Source organism: Pseudorca crassidens, chromosome 3 (genome assembly GCF_039906515.1).
Source record: "Pseudorca crassidens isolate mPseCra1 chromosome 3, mPseCra1.hap1, whole genome shotgun sequence".
Taxonomy (NCBI): domain Eukaryota; kingdom Metazoa; phylum Chordata; class Mammalia; order Artiodactyla; family Delphinidae; genus Pseudorca; species Pseudorca crassidens.
This window is the reverse complement of record NC_090298.1, coordinates 120,652,224-120,668,958: the sequence shown is the minus strand read 5'-3', so window position 1 is coordinate 120,668,958 and position 16,735 is coordinate 120,652,224.

The window sequence follows — 16,735 nt, the reverse complement described above, 5'->3', positions numbered from 1 at the left end:
GTGCACCCTGAATTGACTGATCCTGGGTTTCATGATGGAAAGAGGCTCTTAGGAGGAATTACGTTATGGAAAAATAGTTAAACTTCTTGCTCACTGGAGTTTGTGTACTGAGATTCCTACCTGCTGTACTCAGCGGCATTTATAAATTTAGATAATTACAATAGCTTTGGAATATCTTCTGTGGATGTCAGGTGTCTGGTATTGCTCTATATTGCATAGCTTAATGTGTGTGGGTTGGTGGGGGAGTACAGCCTTGGATTCTCTTCTTAGAATAATGTTTTTAAATGTATAAAAATACAGGCTTACAAAGGAAATCAAATAGGGAAATAAAGTTAGCAAAATATTTAGAAAACAAATTTCTGATGTAGTAATTATGTGATTCTTTACTCATGCACTAAATAACACGATCTAGCAGTCTAATAAATATAATATCAAAGTGGTGGTAAGTATATACAATATTAACAGACGCCTATAGCAAGTAATACGAAAAAGTCTGATTTGTACTGATGACAAGAAACAGGTTGTTTATAGTACTGTGGCTTATTACCTACATGCATAATTAAAGATTCATTTTAGTTAAAGGTTAATGAAAATAAAGATAATTTTTCCCATCCAAGTTCAAAGATCTCCTGGATTCTACCCATGAACTCTTGAAATCTTCAGACCCCTGTACCATCTAACTTTTTTTATTGACCAAAGATTTCATCTGAACCTTTCAAAAAACCCCACCAGACTCCATGTGAGAGAAAAAGGTCGAGGGGGGGGGGTGCGTTGCAGAGACAATATCACCTAAAATAATTTCCTGTTAACAAAGTGTCCAAGAGATTTAGGGGTAGTCAGGTCTCGACAAACCCTTCTGCATTCATTATCACCCAAGATCATAAATTGAGGAGATCATAATCCTAGGTGAGTGTTCGGAGTATAGACAAAAATATCCCAGTTGGCCAGGGGCTGAGTTTTAGATAAAAACTAATTCCCTGGCCTTGTAAGCGGGATAAGTTTCTTAAAGATAAGATACTTTGTTCCCCAGTGTCCCTAGGGCAGTAACTAGAAAATGGCAGTAGTTGACAAATGCTGTTTGGATGAATTAATTAACTGATGGATCAGGCAAAAACATTGAATTTCGGTCTGGGCAAAGTGATGAGCACCCAAGTGTCATTTGCTTAGCAGCAACCTTGGCAAAGAGAAAGGGCTTGATTAAAGTCAGCTAGTGTTATTTTTACTTTATAAGGCATTCTTTCTGTATCCTAGTATCTAGCCTTGTAGCCTTAAAAAACGAATGTAGCTTTCCAAGGGGCTTCTTTATCTCTAGGGTTTGGATAGGGATTAGGTAAAAATAAATGGCACAATGAGCATGAAGCAAATAGCACAGAGGCTGTATAATCAGTAAATGCACAATAGTTGGTATTGTTACTATGATCTGATGTAGTAAATGTAGTAGTTTTATTATTACTGTTAATATTACTGTTAATAATATCAAGGTATTGAGTCCAATTTAGTAATGTATTGGAATCACAAGAAGAACATTTAAAAATACTTATTCCCCAATATCTCACTGAATCAGCATTTCTGGGGAGGGGCCCAGAATCTACCTTTTGAAAAAGCTGGCCAGGGATTTGGAAAGGAAGTAAGGAATAGGAAATTGGAGCCCAGAGGGAAACCAAGTTATTATTGTCAACATATTAAAACATTATTTTAACGCAAACAGTGAGCACTTGTCAAGGTTTCACGTATTCGTGGGAGAATACAAGAATACATTTAATGTATTCATGAGAGCACTACAAGAATGACAAAGCAAGTTCCACAGATGATATGAAAAACTGGGATTTTATAGGGAGTAGAAAAAAATAAGTGAGGCTGAGAATAAGAATGCTCAATTGGTTACAAAACCGGTGAATGTCCTTTAGGATAATAAAGCCATAGATTTCTGGATTATTTTTTTCTACCAGATGGAAGAGAAAAACATTGTACTTGATCATTTTTCTGTAAGTTAACCTCTAACTCAACAGAGTTGTAAAATGACTGGTTCTTAATCAACAGTAAATAGAAACTCAAAAAAAAAAATTGATTCTCAAGTAAAAGGTCATTGTGGGCCCCTTAATTGCATCTGCAAAACGAACACATCAACCCGACTGATTTCCTTCACCTTGAAAGTCTAAAGTACTTACATATACTCAGGTATAAAATACAGGCCACGATTTGTATGTGATGTCATATTTTGGTACTGGGAAATGAAGTAACAATTATTCCTTGCGCCACCCCCTCAGAAATAGTTACTATGGGTGCAGGGCAAAATGGGTAAGGGAGGCCAAGCATATGGTGACAGATGGAAACAAAACTTTTGGTGGTGAGTACCCTGTAGTGTATACAGAAGTCTAAATACAGTTCACCCTTGAATAAAGCGGGGCCTAGGGGTGCTAACCCACCATGGATCATGTAGTATTGTATTACATATTTTTTGAAAATTATCCACATACAAGTGGGCCTGCACAGTTCAAACCTGTGTTGTTCAAGGGTCAACTGTATAACGTCCACACGAAACTTATATAATGTTATCTATGTGGAAGTAAAAGAATGGTACAAATGAACTTATTTACAAAACAGAAATAGAGTCACAGATGTAGAGAACAAACTTAATGGTTATGGGGAGGCAGGGAAGGGGAGTGGGGAGGGGTAATTGGGAGACTGGGATGGACATATACACACTGCTATATATAAAATAGATAACTAATAAAGACCTACTGTATGAGCACAGGGAATGCTATTCAACACTCTGTAATGACCTATATGGGAAAAGAATCTAAAACAGAGTGGATATATGTATGTGTATACCTGATTCACTTTACTGTACACTTGAAACTAGCACAACATTGTAAATTAACTATATTCCAATAAAAATTTAAAAAATAAACCAATATTACCTCAATTTAAAAAATAAAGAGATAAAAATCAAAATGAAAAAAGTTACTGTGAAATATTCTCTAGTCGTCCTGCTCTGATGCAATATCTCCTTAGTTTTCCTATCCTGCTGTGATCTGAGGAGTGACTGGAGGGTTCTACCTTTTGCTCATTCAAATCATCACCACGCCGCTGCCTGTTGATGACACCTGAAATCCTACCATTTGAGATTCATTTCCTGAAGCCCTTACTTTTTGTCTAAAGTCTTTCTTTCTTTTTTCAATGGAAAATACCCTGAAAGGGAATGTTTGTGGGGACTAAGACAGCAGTTGTTTAAATATAGCTCTTCTCTGACCATGATTCCAGCAGAGACTTAGCTTTTCCTCATTTCCTTACAGTGAGCAGTATCTTTTTCCTCCAGAGATTTAGAGAAGGGAGGGGAGAAGAAAGAACCAGCTGGAACTCTCCAAATGTTGTGAATCTGATACCATGAATGAGCTTTAATCACACAGGGGTAAGAAGCTGAGAATTTGGGTACTTCACACAGATGCCTTTAATGTACCTCCTAGCAGACGTGCAGGGTCTGACTTTCCTCGTTTTACTTTGTCAGTGTTTTCTCTCTACTGTATGGAGGATTGAGATGGTAGGGACCACGGAAGAAACATGAAGGAAGAGGTGGTATGTGTATACATTGGCTAGATACATTGTTTTGTCTGCCCCTCATTTCCACATTACATCCCTATACATTGTTCAAAGTATTCCACCTGTCACAGTTGATTTGTTCAGAGGAGACATGTGACTTGCATTAGCCAATCAGAACAGTCTTGGGTATTTTGGACTTGAGTTCTAGATAATAAAGTCATTTTCTCCTGGAGGTAAGTGAAGCTCTTAGCCATAGAGCTTGAGGAATATCAACAGCCATGCTTCTACTATGTGAAAAAGCCTGCAGGCAGTAAGACAAGCAAAATATATAAAGAAAGAACAGAAATGGAATTTGAAGAGAAAACATTCAACGGTGTATGATCCCAGTTCCAGCTGAGACACAGATTCACCCACTTCTTAGGTTCTACAGTGGCCTTGCAAGGTCACGTGAGTGCCATAAATTATTCCAACCCAAGGCTAAATCAATGGTAAATTCCTTTAGAACAGGAAACATGTCAAGGCTAGTCACATGATTGTCACTTAGGAAAAAAAGAATATTGAAAAGAAGTTTGGAGAGTTTATCAGGTAACAAGAAGACAGCATTTCTAGTTCCTCCTGTGGCCCAGAAGGGACCACAATGAAGAAAGCAAACCAATTTAATGAGTGAGAAGCTAAGCTGAAGATAAACCAACTGTATTTCTCAATGAATCCACCTTACTTTCTGAAGAAGCACATTGGAGGAATATGTGTGATAAGAAGGTGAACCTTGAGTGATGAACTGTTTTAATATTGCCCTTCAATTTGGGAAAAGGTGACTACAGGCTTGCAAGCTCACCGTCATCTAGTTACTGTTTAGAGGATACAACTCAGGCCAATCAGAGCCTCTTTTCTGGGGATGTGGAATTGGGACAGAGAGCTAGCTTAGGTCTGCCTGGGGTGCTGGATGCATACATGTCAAATCAGGAGTTGGGTACAGCCACATTCTGCCTGCCATGGGACCAGAGGTTCCAAGGAAGCTGATCTGTTAAGAAAGAGCCAGGATCCACGGAAGCGACTCACACAGAGAGGTGGAGTTCTGAGGGTTCTGGCTCATAGCTTCAACCCCTCCTGACCACCAAGCAACTCAGGCCATCTCGTGCCATCCACAAGACCCTGTTGTAACTGGAAAATAAATCCTCATCTGGAAGGTAAGGCAAGCAGAGTTGATTTCTGTTACTTGCCACCAAAAGAATCCTAATACTGCCGGCAAATGTCTTTCAAGATACTCTCACGAAAGGCAGTTAAAGTGTACTTGCATTGTTGAAATGCCTAGAAGTTATCTAAGTTTCCGTGGGGCAAATGTTGGTGTGTGCATGTAATTCACTCCAATGTAGTACGCTACAACTAAGAGGCTGAGAATTGCCTCATGAGAGGTCCCGCAGTTTTGGAAATGTGCTACCTGCTCTGTTTCAACAACTTCATTTGCATTCAAAATAGAAACCTGGAATTCAGATTAAGAGTGATCTCTTGCCCCTCTCTGTCACTTTATAGAGCCCAAAGTGAAGATACGGGTCTGATTTTCAACAACAGTAGCATAACAATGACAATAATAATACTAATAATCATTTGTTTTGTGGCTTACGAAATGCTTTCACATATGTTTTCTTGTTCCGTTATTTTCTACTCACCCTCCCAGAAAGAGGTGATGTGAGGCAGTCGTTATTAGCTCCATCTCACGGAGCAGGAAATTGAGTTAGAGAGATGAAGTGACTTGCCCAGGTCAGTGTGGCTGAACAGTACTGCTGGGGCCAAATTCAAACCTTCTGACCTGGGGTCTGGTGTTTTCTCCAAAACCCTGTGTTGCTAGGAAAAATGCTCTCACAGAGCTACACGGGACTATCCACCCAGAGGGAAACAATGTTACAGGAGTGCATCAAACAAGGTAACTTACCTTTTTGCAGAGCAAGGAGAACCTCTTTCCCAGTGCACAGAATGGCACTGTGCCAGAGCACAGAGAGTGACACTCACCCCTCCAGAGCCTGTGGGTCCCCACAAAATCACCTGGGTGCAAAAGAAGTTCACATGACTGCAAAGGACTTAGGACAGTGTTTGGTGTATCATGAGCTACATATTTGGCTGGGTGAATAAATGAGTGAGTGAATGAATGAATGGATGAATAAAATGGGAAAAAATGTATTAGTCTATAATCTAGGAATATATATATGTATACACACACACACACACACACACACACATATACACACACACACATATATATATGTTTTTGGTTTTTTTTTTTAGCCATGTGGTTTGCGGGATCTTAGTTCCCCAGACGGATTGAACCCAGGCCCTTGACAATGAAAGCACAGAGTCCTAACCACTGGACCACCAGGGAATTCCCAATAATCCAGGAATCTTAACCTAAAAAGACTATGCATAGGCTTCAGAGGACCCATGAAACACTGAAATTTGAAAAAAATTTCTTGTATTATGTGCATTTTTCCGGAAAGGGGGTCTGGGTTTCATCAGTCTCAAAGAGCTGGCTGAGACAGAAGGTTAAATATGACCGGTATTAATTATAAAGGGAAAAGAAAATGTTGTAGAAGAAAATTCTCCCTTTTGTGACCAAATAGGCACATTGCTAGTATGTTTTGGGATCGAGGAATCAAGCCCAGCCATGTTTGATAAGGGCTGGAATTAAGAAAGGTTATTTGGGTCACTTTTTTTGGCATACTGAGGGAAGATCAAATCAATGAGAGAGTTACTTAGGATGGTATTGCACAGAGAATGCCTACAAGTTAGGCCATTTCCACCTTGGTTGCCGAATCCTGAACCAAAGTTTGAAATGAGATAGTAGGATTTTGATTCAAGCTTTGTTTCATTCTTTTTGGCCCTCATTCTTTTATTCTCAAATGTGGTGAGACGCTGAACTGTCACACAGATGAGTGATGCCTGTTTAACACACTGTCAGCCTAACTCTCAGGGAATTTCCTCCAGGGGAGCATAAGGCAGTCGAGGGTCCTTTGGGAAATCTTTCCTCATTCCAGATGTTAAGTATAAGACAAGATGTGTTCTAGTGTGTCATTGAAGGCAAAGACTCTGAAGAGAATGCAAAAATGAAAAATCCTAGCTAAAATCAAAGTTCCTTCATCAGATCAGAGGCATCTGACAGATGTTTAAGTGTCAGAATAAGTGCTGACTTTTTTCTCTTCTGTTACCCTTCAAGCATGTCCACTCTAGACCCCTATTGTCAGATTAGGTGAATAGCTGGAAAGTAACAAGAGGGTTCATTAAAGAAGCTTAAAAGAGAATGGAAAGCATTCTCATCATTCTTAATTGCCTTATCACATTTTCCTTGTCGCAAGGGTGTTTTGATTGAAACTTCTAGTTTAGGCGTATTTGAAGATGTAAACTCGTATTTATCATATTTGAAATCAAATGTATGTATAGTATTAAATGTATTAGATGATCGTATTATCTTTCCTCTTTGAGTCTCAAATTCTATTTTGAGAATTTAAATTCAAGCTTTCAACATTTTAGAGTTGAGAACAGGAAGTAGAACAGAGGATGTATCAATATGAGGGCATTTTTTTCTTGCAAGTGGTATCCCATAAATTCGGTGACAAGCAAAATGAGAATGATTAGTTTATAGATATAAATAATACAAGGGTAAGGCTAGCTTCAGTTATGGTTTCATCCTGGGTTCAAGCAATATCACCAGCCTTTCTTTCTTTCTTTCGTTCGTTCTTTCTTTTGCTTTCTTTCTTATAGTGACTCAATTCCCAGGTTCCTCATAGTAGCAATATGGCTGCATCTGCTCCAGCTCCTGCTTATTCTCAAGTCACATCTAGTGAAAAAGAGAAACTGTCTCTGCTCAAGGACTGCCAGCCAACATTTTATTGTATCTCATTGGTCTGTTAGGTTCATGTGCTCATTCCTGAATCAATCACAATGATCATGGGAATAAGAGCCACTGATGGGCTTCAGTTGAAGGAGAAGTGAAGTGCATGTCCTGTGAGGTGGGTGCAAGGGAAATTCCCTAGTTCAAATTAGGGGCTTTATCCAGAATAAGCAGGGATGGATTTGGGGAAGGCAAACAACAGTGGTCTACTCCTTTATTCTAATAATTAGATTACTAACAGGTTTAATAAAAAACAAGAGGCCTAGAATCCAGCACCCAGCACAATGCATAATATATGCTGGTTGGCTCAGTCAGTTTTGGGTGAATGAATGAATGAATCAATGAGTTACTAAAAAATGTGTCACACCCCAACACATGTTGTACCTCCAAACTCCAGGGGAGGTAACAAGTTCTCTGTGCTGTCCTCTTGGAGTCCCCCTCTTTCATTTGTTGTAAGATGGAGGTCAACTTCCTCCCCAGTTCTTCCACAAATGGCCAGGAGAAGAGGCCCCATGCTCCCTGCAGCAGCAACAAGTTCCCTAAATCTTTTCAGCCTCACATCCTTTATACCCTGGAGGGGATGAAGGGCTAATTTTCAGTGGCTGCCCTTGCCAGTCCTGTGGAGTACCTAGTACACAGCGTTTTATTCTTGGCCTTGGGGGGCCCCAACCAGAACCCAGATAGAACGTTCTATCAACATGGTGTTACGTATACTTCAACACATTCACACATACAGAAGAAAATGCACACATAGAGAGGAAAAAGAAAGAGAAAACCAAAGAAAAAAAGAAAGAAAAAGTGGATCCTGCCAGCTAGAGCTCAAAGATGGTACCTGTCAGCTGGGATGAGGCAGAAGGAAAGCATATAGATAGTGCCCACAGGAAAAAAGAAAAGAAAAGAAAAAAAAGATTAAAAAGCGTAACGTTTTTTAAAAAAGACGTTTTTTAAAAAGATGCCTCCACTGCCTAGAGCTTGAAGATGGTGCCTGCCAGCCAGCAGGCCCCTACATGTGTGCTGAATTAGATTCAGACCGACACCTTACGATGAGCAAATGAGCCTCCTTCACATGAAGTCTGGGCTGCTCTCCATAGGCTGCCTCTTCACTGAGCCCTAACTGGGTGAGTTTGAGCGTGAGCCCTTTAAGAGCTGTTTTGTTGCAGGAAGGGGAACCCCCTTCCAGGGCCCAGAGTGGGCTCTAGTCTAACACTGAGCAATGAATTGTCCGAGGAGACACATGTGCTGACAAAGCAAGAGACTTTATTGGGGAAAGGTGCGCGGGACGGAAAGAAGCAGGGTCAGGAAACCCAGGAGAATTGCTCTGCCACGTGATTCGCAGTCTCGGGTTTTATGGTAATGAGGGTAGTTTCCGGGTTGTCTCTGGCCAATCATTTATGACGCAGGATCCTTCCTGGTGGTGCGTGCGTCGCTCAGCTAAGATGGATTCCAGCGAGAAGGGTTTTGGGAGGTTGGTAGGATATACGGACTGGCGTCTCGTCTCTCCTTTTGACCTTCCCTGAATTCTTTCGGTGGGCGGTAGCTTGTAAGTTCCGCGTTCCTTACCAGGACCTCCTGTTGTAAGGTAACTCCTGCAAGTGGTTACTGTCGGGCCTGGCCAGGGCGGGAGGATTTGGTCAGTGTTTCCCCTAACAGTTTCCCAGATGGGTATAGCCTTGCGGTCTCGTGGACAGAAGCCCTGTTGGTTTTCTAAGCTAGATGTTTTGGGGGACTGTCTCTCAGGACCAGGTCTTGAAAGCTGGGTTGCTCTATGCGGGGTTCAAACTCTGTTCCACAGGGAGAAGCTCTGGGTTTTCAGTTCCCTCCTGATTGTGGGTGGCCGTGCCGGGGACGGGGTTTTTGGCGAGATTGTGTCCCAGCCTGTCCTGTTTGATTTGATGTAGCTGCAGATTCGCAGTTTCCATGGGAGGAGGTGAGCCCAGGCTCCTCCTGTGTCACCATCTTGAACCAGAATCTCTCTTTCTTCTCGATATGGGACTCCCTTCTTCTCCTGCCCTAGGACATCAGAGCTTCTGGTTCTCGGGCCTTGGACTCAGAAAATTACACCAGAGGTCCCTCGATTCTCAGGGTCTGAGACTCAGCCTGGATTATACCACTGGCTCTCCTGGTTGCATGTGGCAGATCGTGGGGCGTCTCAGCCTTCATTCATAACACTTGAACCAATTCCGATAATAAGTCTACTCTTTTTTTTTTTTTTTTGCGGTACGCGGGCCTCTCACTGTTGTGGCCTCTCCCGTTGCGGAGCACAGGCTCCGGACGCGCAGGCTCAGCGGCCATGGCTCACGGGCCCAGCCGCTCCGCGGCATGTGGGATCTTCCTGGACCAGGGCACGAACCCGTGTCCCCTGCATCGGCAGGTGAACTCTCAACCACTGCGCCACCAGGGAAGCCCTATAAGTCTCCTCTTGAATACACCTCTATCCTGTTGGTTCTGTTTCTCTGGAGAATCCTGACGAACACACTGCCATTATAAAGTAAGGCAAATCTAGTGAATTGAAACAACACTCATTTATTATTTCAGAGTTCTGTAGGTAAAAAATCCAATGGGTTTGGCTGGTTTCTCTGTTTTGAGTCTCAAAAGGCCAGAACCAGGTGTCAGCAGGGTATGTTCCCTCTTGGAGACTCCAGAGGAGAATCTGTTTCCAGGCTCCTTTGTGCTGTTGAGAGAATTCAGTCCCTCACAGCTGCAGGACTAGGTCCTTGCATTCTTGATGGCTGTCAGCTGGGGCCTCTCTTAGCCCCTAGAGCTCACTCACCAGTACCTGCACGGAACCTGCCATATCTCAGAACCAGCGATGGCGGCAAAGCCTTCTCACACTGTCCGCATCTCTCTGTCTCCTCTTCTGATTTTCAGGGCTCCTGTAATCACATTGGGCCCATCTGATAACACAGAATCATCTCTCTATGGGAAGGCCAACTTACCAGTAGCCTTAATTCCATTGCAAAGTCCTTTTCGTCATGTTAGGAGCAAAAGCCATGGAGACCAAAGTCCTGCCTACCAGACTTGGTATGTGTTACCTTCTAGAATGTTAGAATGCGTTTATGCTGACTCCAGCATTGTATAAGAATTTCCATTTCCTCATTCTCCTCAAGCATAGGTCGTCTCAGTCGAGCAATGAACATTGCAAAAAAACTTTACATATGGTAGGTGAAAAGCCATCTCAGTGTTGCTTGAATTGTGTTTCACAGACTATTAATGAAGTGGGATTTTAAATCCCACTTCGTGAAATGGTCAATATGCTGTAATGCAGAGATCCAGACAGACAGTGGGGCCGGCAGCTATGCAGTGGGAGTGTAACGCGGTGATTCTCTGCCCCGCAGCTGGGCGTGGAGGAGGTGCAGCTTGGAATGGCAGCGGGCAGCCTGAGCAGATGGGCAGCAGCTGAAGCTATCAAGAAGCCATTGCAATCGATGGTAAGTTCACCAGGACTGCTTTCGCCAAGTGCTGGTGTGTGTTTTGACACAAAGCCCGCAAACCCCTGTCTTTTTGTTTTAGCATCTTGTGCCAAATGTGCCATAACATACTTCACAGACTATTTATTTCTCACTTAAAAAACAATTGATGCCAGATTCAGGTTGCTTTCCAAACAAAGGATGTGAGGACCAGAGAATTTAAACTGCAGGATGACTGCTGAAGAAAGAAAAGACAAACATACTGAGAAGGCAAAGCAGAGCAGGGCTTTTGATGGTCTGACATAAACTTGGTAAGATAAATACATGCATTGCAGCAAAGTCCTGTATTTTATACATAGAGCTGATTTCATGAAAAAAATGGTGATACTCATTTCAGAGACTAGAAAACTACACATAGATTTGGATTTTATCTACACATGTAGCTAGGGAAGCATTTGGCTCAAATGACCTGGATTAGGTAACAAAAAGGCTATGAATTCAAAGCCTTTACCTTGGATTTTCTTGTACGGACAAAGTGAATGGAAAACTTGGTGGCGGCTGTTATTTTAAACCCTGCTGATACATTGTTTGAAATATCAGACCAAGGTTCCTAGCATGGCGATTATATACACATACTTTGCCTTTTGGCAGTCCGCAGTTTGCGTTACTATAACTAATTCATGAGCAGCCAGTATTCATTTGATGCATTAATTTGACTTTACTTAGGAAAAAGGTAACAGAAAAATGTCCGCAACTGTGTTAATCTTGTAGGGGTGGGCAATGACTGGAGGGGGGCTCCCAGAAGGCACATCATATTCTATTTCCAGAACTGAGTATTAGTTTTACATATATGTTCAGTTTGTGAGCCTGTGCACTTAGGACATATGCACTTTCCTGAATGCATGCTATAATTAAATAAAATATATTAAAAAAGAAAGGTGCGTGGCAGGGGTGGAAGATTCAGTTTGGCTACATTTCTGAGTTGTGGCAAAATCTCCAAAATTACAGATGGTTGTAGAAAGTAGTTCTGTCAATTCCAGAGATTACAAACTTGTGGTCTGCATGCCAGGTTCAAACCCACAGATGTGTGTGGGCTATGGGCTTAAACAAAAATTAATTGTGAACCATTAAAAATTGAGAGGCTTTACATCAAAATGTAGATTGCAGGATTCCTTTGAAAAGTTAGCGGATCTTATAGCACTTCGCTTACATTGTCACATGGCAACAATCTGGGGGAACAAAGTAGAAGCTGCCTCCGGTACACAAGGCCTGTGCTTTCCACTTCGTCACAGTCTTCACCACTCCCTGTGGTCCCTCTGACTAACTATGTGACCTCTATTGCCTGTTAGCCAATCTAGTTGAATGTGCAATTACTGATATTCCGATGGAAAATTACAGTGGGCCTCACAGACCCAGATACCTGGTAGCTTTTTGATGTGGAGTGAGGTTTGGTTTACAAAGGACACAGTGAAGTATGGATCTGGTCATTGTATGATTAACTTCTAGGAAGTTAGTCTGAGTGGAGAATCTGAGTCTCTCGATCGATCTGTCCAATTTGGGCTCTGTAGACACAGACAAAGTCTTCATCACAGCCCACCATCCATATGGTCTGAAGACCACTAAGTGTTGCTTTTGAACTAAAGTCAGAGGAATGAATTCCAAATGAAGCCAGTGCATATGTTTGGAACAACCGCAAAAAATAGATTTTCAGGTTTCAGCTGTGGTCCTTTCATTAATCACATCTCCAATCCCTGGGAGGTAAGGCTCACTTGAAAATGAAGTGAGGCAAGACTTGGAATTGCTGTGGTTTGTGCTGGCGCAGTCCGAGCAGCCTGCCCACACAGATCTTATCAGAAGAGGCGAATGGAATCAGGATGACTGTGGAAAGAGAGCCTCAGCGGAGTCAGCTGCAGACCTCAGCCTCCTCCGTCAGAATCAGGGAACCCAGGGACACAACCTGAAAACACAGATCCTGGCCGTGGGTCCCACTAGAAAGGCAATTACAACTCCAGGGTGTGAGGATGACGACCCATGCACTGGTCATCTGTGTTCTTGCAACAACGGTTTCCTGATGTTTTTAGCTAATGTGTGAACAGGTCCCAGTTAACAGGTCCTAGTCGTTGTCTCCTTTACAAAGACAGTGGGCGTTAGAAACGAGCAGATGCCTGCAGATGTGACTGAAAAATCTCTCAAGTCCTGTAAGTCCCAGGATTTGTCTTCGTTTGTGAGCTATTTTAGAGCTGCTGACATTTTCAAAAGGCCATCCACATGGCATTCGCGTTCCTGTCCTATCTTGGTTTTAGAATAACGTGGATTTTATAGGTATTTTTTTAAAATTTTTTTATGTGGGCCTTGCTAGATTTTTAGTTCTAAGATGGGCCTTCTCCAAATGGTTCTAGGGTTTGGAAAATGGGAGTAGTGTATGGTATGCCTGAACGGAATTCCATCTTGTCATTTGTGCCTGCTGTCTGAGAGGCCCCACTGAGGGGGACAGAAAAGAGGCGCTTTACCTAAATAAAACTCTTGTGACTGGAGAGGTTTAGTAGTGAAGCACTGACATTGACATTCCTTGGGTCATTTAGACGCCGGTACACAGAGAATCAAGTCACTTGCCCATGGTCCCAGGACCAGTTAGCAGCAGGAATGACACTAGAACCCCAAACCTTTAGTTAAATCAGGCTTTTACCAAGTAAAGTTGAGAAGTAAAACAACCATCTAAATACTTTGGCCCAAGGACCATTTGGAGTGTGTCAACAAGATAAATATTTCTGCAGAAAGTGAGGATTTCTATCTATCAAAATACATGTTTCCAAGTATCTCCATCTTTGGTGTCAAATATATCACAGCAATTCTATTCTTTCTTTCTGTTGTCATGTCGGGGTTAAGTGACTATTCTTTGCATTAATCCAGCACCAAAAACATCCTACCTTCACCTCCCTATAACCGTACTTCTTACCCTGTGTTAAAATAGTCTGATTATTTGTCTGTGTCCCCACTAGATGGTAAGCATGGAGGGCCTGCAGCCCAGGGTTGTGCAGAGCTGGTCACGAAAAACAGTTGTCAGATTGTCAGGAATTTTGCAAGCCATTTCACAACAAGCTAGCAGCTTGAAATCCTCCATGGGGGAAGTATTTACACCATGCAAATCGGCACATGGTACAAATCAGAGCTTCCTCTACCTCCACAGAGCCAGTTTTCAACATTTTCCAGCATCCCTGTGGTCAGAGACCTTATTTGTTTGGTCCATCACCACATCCTCAGTTGTGGCTGGTCCATAGTGGTACTCAGTAAACGTTTGTTAGAGGAGTGAATGATACTTGAATGAAAGGGTGAGTGAGTGAAGGTGTCTCTCGGTTTCTTTCCCATCCTGATTTCCTATAATTTACTGAAAGCTAGTATGGGCATTGCACGGGACTCCCTTAGCAAAGATTCTAGGTCCTAGGAGAAACTGGAAGTCCTTGGCCCTTGGAGACAAGTGAATCTGGATTTGACTCCCAGCTCTGTCATTAGCAGCTATGAACTATAGGCATGTGATCTTTCTTCTCAAAGCCTCTAGGAATTTTTTTCCTCTTCTATAAAAAAAGCGTAATAATACAACTTGTGGTGTTGTCATGAGGGGTAAAGATAATGTTATATAAGGCACCAGTGCACAGACACATAGCCTCTGTGCAAAGTCACTTTCTTGGACTCATATCACAAATACCAGGCACGTTTTCCTGCAGGCCTCAGATACTGCCCATCACACATTCGGCTTTAATATATTCAAAGCAGCTACAATTATCCAAAATTATTTGTTTACTTATTTATTGTTTGTCTTTTGTCAAGAAAGTAAGTTTCAGAGACCAGGGTCCTTACCTGTCTGCTTTGCTGCTCTGTCTCCAGTGCCTTGAATGGTGCCTGATACACATAGTAACTCTTGATAAATATTCTTTGAATAAGTAAATGAAAAAACAAATAAATAAATGATATTATTATTTATTAGGTGATGGTCTATAGCATTGCTCAGAAACTACATCCCACAGACCAAATCCAGCCTGCCACCTATTTTTTTTTTTTTATTGGAGTATAGTTGCTTTACAATGTTGTGTTAGTTTCTGCTGTGCAGCAAAGTGGATCAGCTATACATATACATATATCCACTCCTTTTCGGATTTCCTTCCCATTTAGGTCACCACAGAGCACTGAGTAGAGCTCCCTGTGCTATACAGTAGGTTCTCATTAGTTATCTATTTTATACATAATAGCGTTTATATGTCAATCCCAATTTTCCAATTCATCCCCCCGCCCCTTTCCCCCCTTGGTGTCTATACGTTTGTTTTCTATGTCTGTGTCTCTATTTCTGCTCTGCAAATAGGTTCATCTGTACCATTTTTCCAAATTCCACATATATGCGTTAATGTACGATATTTGTTTTTCTCTTTCTGACTTATGACACACTGTATGACAGTCTCTAGGTCCATCCACATCTCTTCAAATGGCACAATTTCATTCCTTCTTATGGCTGAGTAATATTCCACTGTATATATGTGCCACATCTTCTTTATCCGTTCTTCTGTTGATGGACATTTAGGTTGCTTCCATGTCCTGGCTATTGTAAATAGTGCTGCCTAATTTTAAAAATAAAATTTTATTGGAACATAGTCATGCCAATTCATTGATGAATTGCTATGGCGGCTTTTACACTGCAGCAGCAAAGTTGAGTAATTACAACAAAGATCATATGGCCTGTAAAGCTGAAAAGATTTACTACCTGGCCTTTTATAGTAAAAGAAAAAGGCAAAACTTTGCCGACCTCTGATCTATAAAATCATCGTGGAAATGTACTAATTTAAAGCTCAGAAAATTGAAGAATTTCCTCAGCATCGCTAAATAAATTGGTGGTGACAGGGAAGAGGAAATGGGTCTCAGGGCACTGAAGTATAACATCCTAAGACCCAAGAAGATGAGGAAGGCACCAACCATCCCCCTCCTCCAGGCAAAACATCTCAACTCTCAAACAGATGAATGTCTGTACCGTTTCAACATATCTCAGTACAAATCTCTTTTCTCTGAGTTTGGATGATGATTATATTTTTCCATAGGTTTTTTTTTTTTTTTTTTTAAAATACTGGCACCAAAGGAAAATATAGTGAGCTTCCAAAGGGGAGGGTGAAGTTTGAGATGGCAACAGCATTGCAAAAACACGCCCGGCTGAGCTCCAAACTCTCATCATGACAGCAGTATCTAATTATTGCACTAAACTTTGAGAAACCTGATATTATGCAAATAAACTCCAGCTGCATTTTATGACAGCACATGCAATTTTTATAAAAAATTTAAAATCCTTTTTATATGGAAAAAAATCTTTCTCTTACACTATTTAGAATTCACCAAAGATACAGTCTCATAGAGTCTAATAGCTTAATGCAGTACAAATGTTGGAGTACATTGAAATGCCCCTTTACATAAAGAATTCTGTCTTTCTGGCATATGTAATATTTGCTGCTGCTTGCTGTTTGGAGGCGGTAGGAGGGCTGTAGAACTTGCTATGGTCCTGTGGTGACGGTGGTGGTGGTGGTGAGTGTTCCATTTTTCAAGGCAGCAATATATAACTTGAGAGTTAAGGAATAAGAAGGAGTTAGCTACGTAAAGGAAGGCAGCAGTGTGTTCAGGGCAATGGGGGAAGTCTTTGCTAAGGCTGGAGCACAGGGAGCAAGGGGGAGAGAGACCTGGGAAGATGCTGGGAGACAGGGGAGCTGATATCTATAGAGTGCTTATTAAGTGCCAGGCACTGTTGTATGTACTGTGCATGTATTAACTCATTTCATCCACACAACATACCTGTGAGGGAAGTGCTATTATTATCCTTATTTTATAGGTGAAGAAATGGTGAAAAAAAACACCTGAAAAAAAAAAACTTGCCCGGTGT